The 11810-nt window shown below is 41.3% G+C and overlaps 1 protein-coding gene across 8 annotated transcripts in view; it reads left to right on the top strand.

Annotated features, from left to right (window-relative positions):
* The first annotated feature begins 500 nt into the window (after positions 1–500).
* OSBPL8 (oxysterol binding protein like 8) overlaps positions 501–11810 on the top strand; it is a 95257-nt gene continuing 83947 nt past the window's right edge. For 4 of the 8 annotated variants that reach the window (XM_075747176.1, XM_075747182.1, XM_075747165.1 and 1 more), the window contains exon 1: positions 510–662. The gene's annotated coding sequence lies outside the window, so the exon portion shown is untranslated. Of the gene's footprint in view, positions 663–1219; positions 1285–11810 lie in introns of all 8 variants that reach the window. The other 4 variants (XM_075747189.1, XM_075747151.1, XM_075747156.1 and 1 more) reach the window with 2 other exon arrangements.

Genomic DNA, 11810 nt, shown 5'->3' with positions numbered 1-11810 from the left:
TTTAGAAGAAAGGAGTACAGCATCAACACTGCGAACTTCAGCAGCTCCCTCGCTGCCAGGCCTCCCTCCAAGTGTCCCCCAAACTGTTCTGGTATTGCCCGTCGGATTATATTGTGCCTTTTGTTCCCTGTGGAAAGACCTCCGGACCCTCGTTCCCTCCCTCAGCCGTCTCACAGATGCGGAGCCGTTACGCTTCCCGCAGTCTCCACCACATCAGCTTTCTTCCTTTACCCCCCCTTCAGCGACTGCCAGCCTACCCACCCATACAGCAAACCGCGTCCTGGCCCCAGGGCCGCGGTCGTTCCGTCTTTCCAAGACCTCCAGCCGGTATCAAGGAGCCGCCTCACGAGTTCCCGAGCCGAGGCCGAGCTAACGACCGCCCGCCGGGGAGGAGGGGGGGGACGGGACGGGACGGGATGGGGCGGTCCCTCTGCTAGCCGCAGCCTGACGGGGCGGGGCGCACGGATGAGCGGATCAAGCGGCGACCGGCCGCGCGTGCGTGGGGGAAGAAGCGATCGGTACCGCGGGAGGCTAGGCGGAGCCCGCGGTGGGGAGGGGAGGGGTCGGGTCCCGATCGCTGCCCCCACCCCTCCCTCCGCACCCGCACCGGCCGGACCGTCCTTCCGTGCCGTGCCTCCTGCCGGACCTGGCTGCGGGGAGAGGTGAGAGAGAGCGCTCGGCGGGTAGGGCGGGGGGCTCCGGCCCAGGGCCCGACGGGGCGGGGATCCCCCGCCCCGTCGGTCCCTGGGCCGGAGCCCCCAGGGCCGTGCCGCAGCGGGGTGTTGCCACTCGGTTCCCCGGCGGTGTTGCGCTGCCGGCGGTGGCAGGAGGAGGTGGCGTGGCGTCACGGAGTGTCGCCGGGTGCCGCCTCCCCGCGGTCTGCTGGGAGGGAGGTTCTGGGACACACACACACCCCACACCCCACACACCCCCGCCCTCCGCTCCGGGGTCTCCGGTAGCGGCTCGGCCTTGCGCCCACCCGGGGGTGGTGGTTGGTGAACTCCGGGACGGCTGAGCGCTGGAGGTGCCCGGGCGCTGGGAAGCAGAGCTCCCCGCACGCCGCGGCAGGGCTGGTTGGTGCGGTCGGGGGGTAGCGGTGTTGTATAAAGCTCGGTTTTATTTAAAACCGATAGCGCGCCTCCGTGAAGCCGTGCGTCTCGGCTTTAGGACTTTTAAGCCACTTCACGATCGACTTGCTTTTGTTAATGGCCTCGCTTAGACCTTGGGCCCGCGAGGATTCACAAGCCGTGGTTTGGAAACAGTCGAGTTAAGTACTGAATGCAGGTAAAATTTAGCTCCTTTGATTATCACTAACCGCCTTCCCCTCGCACTGGGAAAATAATCTTCCGACTGAGCAGTGCCTTGGGGAATGAAACCTAAATCCTGGTTATTGTCGCCAGTCCCTTATTGCTGGCAGCTGCTCTTCTGTGTCTTTATTAGCAGGCCTTATAAATGGCTCGCTTCCAAAAGAGCGTGTTTGCATGTTGTCTAAAGGCATTTTGTGCTTAATGTACTCGGTGACAGTTCAGATGAGCTTCAGACGTTTGCTTGAAATAATAAGCTTCATAAATTGTATGTTATAGAAATGCTGTATAGAATTCCTTTGCTGAAAGGAGGACAGACATCAATTCTTGTGAGTCACTGAAGACGTTTCTAATGTAAAGATATTGCTGCTTGTGAACTACTGTCCAAACAAAACAGAGTTTTTGGGGCTGAGGACAGGAAACCTTTTAAAACTGTTGATTTTCATCTGGAACTTTTCTTAACTTCAATCATTTCAGCTTAATCACAGGAAATGGCAATCTATTTGATCCATTAAGTGTTAATACAGTTGAGGCCCTGCTGATGTTTGTTTAATATCAACCTAATTTTCACGTTTTGAAAAGGCAGTAGTTGTTACTGAGTCGTTAGTCCACAGCAGTCCTTACGGGCAGCAGGAAAAGCGTGCGTGGAGTGTTGTTCCCCACTTGTCTTCGTCAGGTCTGTTCTCCAGCTAGTGAGAGTTTAAAGTTGATACAATACTGGTCTTAAACGAAGGGGAAAAAAGGAGAAGAACATGATTTCACTTGTCGGCTATCAAGTAGCTGTAAAAAGGACTGGTAAAATTCTCTGTCTGTTTTTTCATTTTTAGCGTTCCCTGCAAACTTCTGAGGATATTTGTTGTTTTAGTCATGTACTAGTTTTTCAACAAAACTCCTGGGCTTTGAAAGAATTTGTTTTGTGAATATACAACTTTCTAAAAGTCAGCCGTAGAGCCCACCTTTCCAGATGCTTATTTAATGCAGTCTGCTTTGAAACTGAAACTGGTTGAGAAAAGAGCTGTGTGATCGTGGTCACTTGTGGGCTCTTTGGCTTCTTCTTTTCTGTTGTTGTGGAGTTGTGAAGGTGTTGTAAGTAAACTGAATTTGTTGAGACTGTTATTGCTTAGACCTAGCAATGAATAGATCTTTTTCCTACTTTAATCATGGGTCAGGGAAAGAGCTCCTTTTAAACATGCTGCTGTCAAATTAGTTAAAAGCTGACTTTTTAGCAAAGGGCCATCCAGCTCATATTTCTGCCACAAGCATGAACTTCTGGGGTACTTCAGACTCTGTTTTATAAATGCTTGTTAACTTTTACAACATAAGGAGGAGTTTTTTGATGTTGCAGGAAAAAATGTTGGACTTGTATGCTTTTTACAGGGAACTGAATCGGGACGGAGAGTCAGACTGATGTGCTCCTGTTCTTTCATTACTGCTTACTGTATTATCTCAGGGTTTGACTCCAAAAGGAAATAAAATGCTGAAATTAATAGAAAGTAATTTTGGGGGAAAATAAGTTTATTGACGAATACTCTTTTTTAGATTGCTTTTTATTTTTTAACTCTGTTGAAGTGATCAAGAAGGGTCTTAGGTGATGCAGTACTTATCCTTTTTCTTTTGTCTGCTCTTATGCTTTGAAAGAAATGTTTGTGCAGTTACCTAGTATGAGAAACTATGTGTGTGTGTTGTATTCTGTGAAGTTGTGTTCCAGCCATGTCTCCATCCAGTAAATCTTTGCATACAGCCCTCAGCCAAGTTTAAATAAACTGTGTCAAGTGAGTTACTAGGCTTTCGTCTCTTCATTGACTAATGGTTCATCGCCTGCCCTGCCACTGCATTTCTCACAACTTCTGTTTCCTGAAGCCTGCAGGGGAGACTTCTAAGGTGGTTTTATTCTCCCGTCTTCCTGCCCATGCTGTGAAATTTCTATCGCTTCAGGCTGTCTGTCAAATAATTTATCTGTTAGTTTCTTGGGCTTCTGTTTTAGAACAGAAAAAAAATTTGTTGCAGAAATTACATGCCATCATATAGTTAAAACTTCCCAATGGGCCAAGCAGTGTGATTTGGTGGGGTATTTTTGTTTGGTTGTTTTTTTAATTGACTCTACATCGAGCTCTGGGTTACTCAAATTTATGATTAAACACAGAACAACTTCTAGTGTTCAACAAACGAGAGAATTGTGAAGAAAGGCAGAAAAAGACCTTCAATGAAGAAATAATTACAGCTGGTTTTTTTGCAGACAGAGTAGTCTTACTACCTAAAAAGTGTGGGTTTTCTTCCGTACGTACAGTGGGATAGAAGCAGTACAAACACAGAAGTTGATGATCCTATTCCCCAAACAGTAATGTGGAAAACTTGGTCAGTAAATTGTGGTTCATAGTACAGTATGCTGTTAATGAAGATCTTGCTTCTATGGCAGATGCAATGTTGGGGAGAAGGGGAGCAGTAGCTGAAAGCTTTTTGAGGTGGGTATTTATGCAGTCCCTGTTTTTACAGGAAATGAAATGGTATAGTTCTTCACCTAGGCTGTTTCGGTGAATTGGTGAGGAAGTAAAAAATACCACTTCTAAATGTCAAACAATTCTTTACTGAGTGAACTGTTGTGTTTTTTTTCTCCTCCCCTCCCATTCTGATGTGCTCATAATGATGTTGAATTAATAAAGCTTTTCTATTTTGTTAGCCTTTTCAATTAACTTGTATTATAACAGGTAGCTGATGGTAATATAGTTCAGAAATACCTCTCTTAAGATACAAGAGGTAATGGGCACAGTCTTGGTGGCTGTTTTTTTGTGTGGGTTGTGGGTTTTTTGTTTGTGTGGGTTTTTTTTAAAACAAACAAACCCCCCCCCCCCAACAACAAAAAAGTTTTTCCCAAAGGCTTTGATTCATTTTAGAGGATTGTTTCTGGATTTTGCTTGAGTGACTTCTTTTGCTGTTGTCTTGTGTTTTGGGTAAAGTTGATAACATTTCTGTTTAACTTCTGCCTGCCAGTAGTTTCCTTCCTTCCCTCTGCTGCCTACAGCTTTTCCATTAACACAGAGTGGAGAGTCATGCTCAGAGTTTACAGCTGGAGCAACATGAAGTGCTTTGTAAGCCTTTTGCTTCCATTGAAAATGTATGAGCAAATATTGAGATTTCACAAGTTTTCTAGGTGTTGGAAGGTCTAATTGTAACCAGAACATAGAAAAAATAAGTTAGTTAGTTTGAAAAATTAACGTTCACTTTCATGTTATTGGGAATTAGTAGAGGAGACATATCGTTGCTGCTTTGTGGACTTACTTTGACCCTGGACTTGAAGAATCTACATCATTTTGGAGATGATTTTATAAATTAACTTCCGATCAAGGAGATGGTTTCTCTGCCTAAGAAACTCCCATCAGTTTAGACACAGGAGAGGCAGCTCTGTGTAGCTTTACCTTAAAACATACATTTGGCTAGCTTGTGGAACAGCAAGTTGCATGCTTTTCTGATAATTTGTCTCAATTAATTAATTTTTGTTATTTCCTACTGTAGTAGAGAGACTTAGTGGAGCTTGATGTTTTGAGGACTGACGTTGACTTTTAAAAGGAAGGAGTATGTGCAGTGTTGAACCCCATAAACCGAGTGATGTTTAGGAAACAATGTTTGTAATAGGGCACTGATTAGCAGCAGATGCGTTAGTCAGAAGTGTTATATTCAGAATAACTGGTTCTGGATTGCACACAGTTGAAATCCAGTGCTGTATTTTGCTATGTTTGTTATAAAACAATGTTTTATTCCATCTGTACTCTACAACAAGAAAATCTGTTGCAGATGTAATGTATATAGTAGCATAAGAAGCCTCTTGAGAGCAGCTAAAACTGTTTGACAGATGGTAAAAGGCATTTGGGAAGTGAGATTTTCATTTTGAGGAAGTAGCTTGGACTTCTGGTGTTAGGAGAGGAATAAATAAACCTCATTTTCTTCACGCTCTTAATTGTGGATGTGAGATTTTATCTCAGCTTGTTCCCTTGTGATCAGGCAGCACTCATCCTTCATCCATGAAAATGCTACATCTGTCTCTTTAGAAGTTCTTAAGGTTCCAGTGACTTTGACACAATACAGGAGTCTGAGAAAAGAGGAAGATCAGATATACATTCAACCAGTCATTCATCCATTTTAAAGTGTTCCCATTGCATATAAGCTTGGGCTAGTTCATATGCTATCTGTATGTTCGTACATTTTCCAGTACAGTAATCCTGTCACCCAGCGTTTGTGTCGTAGTACTGCAGAAGCTGTTAATATGACTATTCAGTTGAGATAAGGAAAAACAACTTGTTTCTTCCAGTTATCTTTTGCTTGCTTGCAAGCCGAAGCCATAGTATTTTGAAGGTTGTTCTAAAGACCAGCAGATTGCTTCTGAAAAGGCTTGGACTTGGGAATACAGTTACGTTATTGGTCATTTAAACATGTGAAAAAGATATTTTTATTGAATTTAGTGTTCTTGTACAACTTAGGGAAACATCCATATTGTATTGACTTTTTTGATTGACAGTTTTAGCTAGTTAGGGAATTATGCATCAGAAGAAAATAGGTTGGTTTTAATATTCATGTGTTTAAAGCTGATAGTAAGTGGGTGGTCCAATAAACTGAGTTGGGTATTTCACTGGGGCCTGGGCTTTACATATCTTAAGAATGCTTTATTTATCTTAGCAATAGCTTTAATAAATTAAAAGATACTTTTCACTTCTCCTTTCCCCTCTAAAGTAACAAGTAACACCTGTAAATGATTTGCTTGACTCTTCAAATGGCAGAAGCATTGTACCAAGCCTGAGTTTGTCTCATGTATAGTAGGTCTTTTTTTAAGTACCTTTTTAAGGTACTTAAAAGGAGAGGGCCTTATCTCAGTGGTTGGCACGTTTTTCCTCAAAAAGATGTTCTTTAGATGCTGTATTTCTTGTAGATGATTTGGAGAGTTAAGACAAACAACGTATTACTTAAAACTAGATGATGCTACTTAGAGTGTTATATTGCTGATACGAGATTTATGTGGTAAATTATAGATTCAGTTGGTGTCTAGTTCATGAATTATAAAAAACTTCTGACTGCATTCTAAAGGAGAAATACGATGTTTTAAGATTTGTGAAACGCTTATTGCAAGATACACAGCAAGTTCCTTTGCTTGAAATTTTACATGGAATTTTTTTCTATTTACTGCTAAGACATGTAGTAAAAATGATGTTTTTACAGGCAAAAAGAATATTTTTCAAGGTAAAACATGGGCAGCATTTGCTTAAACATTACTTTGACTGATTTCAATTTGGTTAATATATTCAGATTTTATGGTCTTGCAGTCTTTGCAAGTTTAAAAAAAAAATATAATGATGCTGTAAATCTGTGATTAGATACTCCTCAAGTGGCACTGAATTACAAAACATGTTTATTTGAGAGCTTAGCTTCTCTTGTCTAGTTACAGTATTGTGGATGAGCATACATGGTGATGGATATAAGCCCTTTTCAGTACTAAATGGCATATTTTTTCTTTATTCTTGCATGTTAACGTCTCATGTAAATACCTGCTCAAGAGCCACTGTGTTTTCTTTGAAACAGGCCATAGCATGAGAGGTCCTCCATGGTCTGTTTCTGCAGGTGATACCAATACTGTAGAGTGGGTGCTTGGAAATAAGGAAGAATACTGCTCTCAGTCACGCAAAGCTTTTGGAAAAAATCTGCAGAAGTGTGTCACCCCCTGTGCAAGCTGTTCCTTCCAGCCCTGTCTCAGAGGTGGCTGCCCGAGGGACCTGCTGCAGCGTGCTCCTCCGTGCATGGGGATGTGTGGTGGAAAGGAGCAGGGTAGGAATCTTGTTCCTTGTGTAGTGGGACGCCACTGCTGCTGAGAGGAGGGGGAGGTGGCAGTTTGTTCACAGTGGAGGTTTTAGTGCAACTTGTGAACCTTTACACTGCATAAAGTAAATACTGTTCTTAAATACAGAAGGGATAGCTAGGATACTGTTTAGACATTAAACCAGTGAGTCTGTGTAAACTGCAGTTTGTTGTGTTGCAACTGAGAGTCGAATCCTGCAGCGCTATACTGTACCAGGAGAGTAGGTTTACCATTGTTTGTCATTGGAGAACTGGTAGAAGGACTAACAGTCTGAAAACAAATATTTAACGTGGCTCTAGAAGATCTCCAGTCTCTTTCCTTGTGTGACTTTACCTTTGTCCGATAAGAGCTGCATTATAAGGCTTTCGATCTAAGCAATTTCTTTGCATAATTGAGAGCTCTCGTGATGTTTCTTCCAGTTTTTTTTCCAGTGGAAACCAATCACAAGAACAAGTTTATTTGTGTCTCTGAACTGAACTGAGCCAGCTTAGATACCTGTTTAGAGTAGTGCAATCAACTGCTTAATGCATGGAAAATGTTTTGATTGAAACAAATGTATTATGACTTAATGTATATAATGCAGTCCCTGTTACTTGGGCCTGACTCTCAGTGCAAACCATTTAACTTTTTCTTCCCCCTCATCCCTACCCTCACATGTGTAGCATGAAAATGAGGCAGCTCATTTGATTGATGGATTAATTTATTTGTCCTTTCTTAGACAGTTTACCGTTGGTGTATCTCTCAACTTGAGGACAGGCACAGATAATATTTGTGCTTCTTGTGTAGGAAGATGGCGGTAGTGCCGACTCCTTGTCTGTATTGCCACCCACATCCTGACTGCACGTGAAGCCGCCTTTGCGCACGTGCTTTACTGGGCCCTGGCTCCCTGGAGTTGCAGCTGGGAGCTAAACTAAAGGTAGTTGCTGGGATTGGTGCTGGGTGGAGGTGGTGTGGAGGACCAGGGAAGCTTTTTTCAGACTTTGGTCATTTCCAGGTGAAGAGAGCCTATGAAGCCATCCAAACACTTCAGAAGACAGACTGCTTTTTCATCTGAGTAGGTGGATGTGTAATTTAATGTTTTTGAAAGAAGTCACCTGCTCTGTGCTCTAATATGCCTAGTGCTAGGGTTACCCTGTTTTTCCACTAGTCCTGCAAGCTGCTGCACTGCTCTTTTTTGAGAGACTATTGAACACTCAAGATTACTGAATTATTCTTTTCACCAATCTAGAAGACTGAGTAACTTAAAAAACCAATGAGCTACTTTAAATACTTAAAACATGCTGATCTTATTAATATGTAGTCCATGTATAAATACAGAATACAGTATCCACCGACATTAGGATGATGTGTATAGGATGGTAACTAAGGGAAACTTTACCTTTTCTAATATACCAGTCCTAGAAATATAGGGGTGATCCTGAGTTGAAATATTAGCATGATGAAAATGGCAAGAACTGAAGATAAGAGGCACAGCTATTGTTCCTTTTAGCAAACAATCTTTGAGTAATTGCTAATATGTTTAATCCAAGTCTGGAGGAAACAAAATTTGTGGAGAAGCTGAAGCAGAATTAAAAATAATAATAATAGAAGAAAAAGCATTAAAGTGATTTGTTGAAGACCTCAAATAATAGCTAGTGTGATTGGGAGAAAAAAACTGCACAGGAAGAGTTCTGTAGACTTGGATCAGAAACAGGCATCGACTCAGTGTGAAGTCATTGTTCCTAATAGCTTGGTCTCTTTCCAGCCAACACTGGCATGTAGAGGTACAGCACATCAGCTAAACACTAACAGTCTTTGCTCTGTAAACCTGGGGAAAATACAGTAATTGGCTTTGACTAGTCTCTGTGGGCTTGTCACATGCACTATACAGCCAACATACATTTATTCTGAATGTAGTATACCAGGTTCTATCTAATTTTGGATAATACGTTAAACTTTACTAGTATGAGCTGGACAGTTGGGTAACTGGTTATGCTGCAGCAGAAGTTAATGCAGAAATACTCTTTTCCCTTAGTGCTTATTCTTCTTGATGCTCTCTTCCCCCTTTGGGATGAAAGAGGTCTGTGCATCAGTAGTAGTCATTTAGGTCTTGTATTGGGAAGCCAAGATCCAAGGTCTACAAGAAAAAATTTCAGGATCAATAATAGTGTTTAGACTTGTGTGATTTCCAGCTCTCCAGACACCAGACCATGAGTAAGTCTCTAAATAAGATATATGCTCTTCTGCTATTTCCATTTCTTATGGGAAGAGCTTACAATGCTCTGTGCTTCTCTTTGGTGTTGTCGTCTTTTTTTTTCCCCTGATTGTAGTCTTTTTGCAATTCAGGCAAAGTCATGAAAGTTATGGTAGTGTGGAGGGGGGGAGCAAAAGGAGGATTGAGTAAGGCTGTTAAATTCTTACCTGAAGCAGTGAAGCAGCAGGTAGGGTTAATTTAGTGTGACTGAACATCTGGCCATGCTTCTTGTAGCTGACATCTAACATACTAGAAGTAGATGTAATGTGTACATCACTAAAGGAGGAGTAATTTTTGTGAGCGAAGATGACTTGCATCATTTTCCTAACCTAATGGCATCTTCTCTGCCTCTGTTGAGGTGGCCTTTTTGCTTCTTTTCCATCCATAGGATGGTGAGTGCCTTCTACTTGTTAGTTTTATTGAGGAAAAGACATCTGGGATTATTGTTTATTTGTGATATGACCTGTCTCCTTTGTCCTGCAATTCCAGCTACACTACCTGTTCCAATTTCATTGGTTACTTACAATCTTTCTCCTGCCTTGGTCTCCTACACAGATAATGGTGAAATTGCTGCAGGGAATTTTCTGTCTCATTTCTTGTAACTGTAGGCACCAACTAATCGTGGCTTTAGCTGTTTTCAGAAGATTATAGTTTTATAAGAGGGCATGATCATAACCTTGTATTCCCTCCAGATAGGTGCTGCGGAGGACTAGTAACTGGGGGAGGGGATTGGTTGGGTTTTTTTGTGTTTTGTTTTGTGGGGCTTTAAGTGATATCCTTGCTTGTGTTATAGAGACAGTGGTACGTGCTGACTATATCTGATACAGACGGTGCCTATGTAGTATCTACTTTACTTCAAAGACTTGCTTAACCTGTCAAACATAATCTGCATGTGTGCATGTATATATTTGTGTGTATAAAAGAAGTGTACTAGTGATACATCGGAAGCAGATGACCTCCTGTAAACAGCTAGTTGGCAATCATCAGTGTAGGGCTCTTAGCTAGATCTTCAGGCTAACGCAATGTAGGGGTAGCTGTGACCTGGAGTCCTTCGTGTTATTTCCCGTCTCCTTTAGAAAAAGCAGCTTTTTGCATGGATAAGCAAAGCAACTTTGATTAATCTGTATAATACAAATTCTAGACTTTCAAGGTACCTCTTTGTTTTGATTAGCATCTTAAAAAAAAATAAATCTATATTGATTCTGCACAATACATCAGGAGAAGTTGCAATTCTAAGTCAGTATTTTTAGCTTCAAAATTTACACTAAATATTTTGCTAGGCTGTCCATTATGACCTTTTGGGAGCTGAAAGAGTTGTATAACGGTACATATTTCCTGTACTGAAATCACAGTTTTGTAATATTTCTTTTGTGATCAAATGAAAATCTCATCAGTAATTAAAATGTAGGTTTTGTGATTGTAGAGAGAAGCCAATAAGCTAACAGCTGAATCTTGTTTTGCAGAATTAAGGGCCCCACACTAACCTTCCTATAAAGATTTACTACTTGCTCTTTTTAAAAACAGTACCTTGATTCTAGCTTGCAAATAGGATTGTAGTTATACTTATCTGTCACTAACCTATGCTGCCTTGAAAAGGGACTGGATAAATCTTAATGCAAACAATTACATTAGAATAGAAGAATCATCAGTGGAAAACATGGGTTTAAGGCCAGTGATATTTTCAAGCGAAAAGAAACGTCTTCTACATAAATGCTGATTCTGTCTATTTGAAAAATACACAAAATGACTGAGTGTAAGGGAAGGTTTTCAGATGGATTTTTGAAATCATCAACAAGAATGAATGTTCTCCCTTGATGAAAAAAGTTCTCCTTTCATTAAAAAAGAAAGCCTGCAGAGGCAAAGAAGCACCAAGCAGAAAGCTTATACATGGTAATCAAGGTAGAAAAAAGAATGGAAAGCAACGAGCTGCCCTATAAAATGAGGGAAAAACTGGTGAAAAATAAACCTGAGCATATAGATGGGTCTGTACCATGTCAGCTACTTGAATTAAATGTTAACTATACATGCTCACTGTCAGTGCTTTAAAGAACAGTGCTCAATTATTCCTCTCTATGCATAATGAGAATATTTTCTTCTAAGCTTAATAATCAGCTCCGTTTGGTTCTCAGCTTGAAACGGGAAAACATGCTTTCTTTTTAATGTAAACTAAGAATCAGTGTAAGGAAATGAAGCCTGTGGTGTGAGAGGGTTTGGCTTTTTGGGTGGTTTTGATTTGTTTTGTTTTTTAAATTTGTAGAAGACCTCTGTTCTGGTCACTGTCAGATCACAGGTTACAAACTGTGCTATTTTGTCTTTCAGAGCCATATTCTTGTTGAATTAAAACAAGCTTTAGTACTTTTTTCCCTGTTTTTGGCATAGAAACAATATTTGCCTTCAGTGAACTTTTTAAAGTTGTCCTTCTGTATCTTCTGGT

This window comes from Balearica regulorum, chromosome 1, assembly GCF_011004875.1.
Source record: "Balearica regulorum gibbericeps isolate bBalReg1 chromosome 1, bBalReg1.pri, whole genome shotgun sequence".
NCBI lineage: Eukaryota > Metazoa > Chordata > Aves > Gruiformes > Gruidae > Balearica > Balearica regulorum.
The sequence above is the reverse complement of the archived record's forward strand: the minus strand, read 5'-3'. Positions and strand labels throughout refer to the sequence as shown.